Source organism: Malaclemys terrapin, chromosome 1 (assembly GCF_027887155.1).
Source record: "Malaclemys terrapin pileata isolate rMalTer1 chromosome 1, rMalTer1.hap1, whole genome shotgun sequence".
In the NCBI taxonomy this organism is placed as follows: Eukaryota; Metazoa; Chordata; order Testudines; family Emydidae; genus Malaclemys; species Malaclemys terrapin.
The window spans coordinates 134,688,216-134,689,775 of record NC_071505.1 but is presented as its reverse complement, the minus strand read 5'-3'; positions in this window follow the sequence as shown (position 1 = coordinate 134,689,775).

The window sequence follows — 1,560 nt, the reverse complement described above, 5'->3', positions numbered from 1 at the left end:
GAGGTCGAATTTGTGTTTTTAAGCAGGATGTGCACAGCTCTACGAAAGAACTTGATTCTCCCAGCATCCCCGAACTATACCAAACCTTCCCAGTCATGCAGCTGCATCTTAGCCATGGTAGTTTTAATGAATGCCTGTATTATACAATGTTCACTACATTCACTATTATAAAAGATTTGCTCTCTCCATCCACTAATTGCAAGGGAAAAAATGAATTTCTCACTGTTCCTAGAAAAACTGGGAGTCCGGTTTGAATTCGGTGCCGTCAGCTTCTGCACATGGCATCTCTATTCATGGGAGCATTGTCAACAGACTCAGTTTCTGACGTGCCTAGCTGGGCCTGCAAAAATACCCTTCACTGATGCATCAGTTTTAAAGGGACAGCAGCAGTGGTTAAAGTTAGACCATTAGACATATGCAGGATTTTTAAATCTTAAGCATAAGCTGTTGAGAAGAAAGTAGGGAAATGACTCCTGTTAACTGCTCTGCAGGGAAGCCGTTATGTGTTGTACACCCCCCCCCCCCCCCCCAACTGTGAAGTGTGCTTCCTGGCTGCAGGCATGGAATGTAGCACTGTTCTAAATTTATTTGTCTTGGTTGTCCTGCTACCTGGAGTGAAACCAAGGGGAAGCACTTTTCCTTTTGTAGCTACACAGTAGGGGGAGAGGAGTAGGTGGGTTCACCCTGAGGGCAGAGTTCTTGCGAAACCACGCATTGGATGTCTTAAGTGGAATGTCCACTTAGGCAGGACAGAATATTGGAGCAGACATCCTTCATTTACATATAGGATGGAGATCTTTGCCTTGAGGGGAGAAGATAGGTAGAAATGTCCCTTTGTCCTTCCATTGGAGAAAGGGAGCGGGAGGTTGTATAATGAGGTGGAGAAAGAAACAGCCCAGAATGAATTTCAAGGAAAGGAAAAAAAATCTCACACTCAGCTGAACCAATATGTACGTTACGACTTTCATTGAAATGCATGTACAGTAGAACATCAGAGTTACGAACACCTCAGAAAGAGGATGTTTGTAACTGAAATGTTTATAACTCTGAACAAAATGTTCTTTCAAAAGTTTACAATTGAATATTGACTTAATACAGCTTTGAAACTTTACTATGCAGACGAAAAATGCTGCTTTAACCATCTTAAATGAAACAAGCACAGAAATGGTTTCTTTAACCTGTCAAAAAAAAATTTTTAAAACCTTTCCTTTATTTTGTAGTAGTTTACATGTAACACAGTACTGTACAGTATTTATTTATTTTGGTCTCTGCTGTTTGATTGCATATTTCCGGTTCCAAATGAGGTGTGCTGTTGACCGGTCAGTTCGTAATTCTGGTGTTCGTAACTCTGAGGTTCTACTGTAACTGCCTTTCTTCCTGAATTGACCCACTTTACAGACATTGGGCCTAATTCTGATCTCACTTATACCCTGTAACACCACTGACTTAAATGTAATTACTCCTAATTTACTCTAGTGTAAATCGGAGAAGAATCAGACTGTATGTGCCCAAAACCCATTTCCTTCTGTACTGCAGTGCAGCCACCTCTTGAGTGGAACG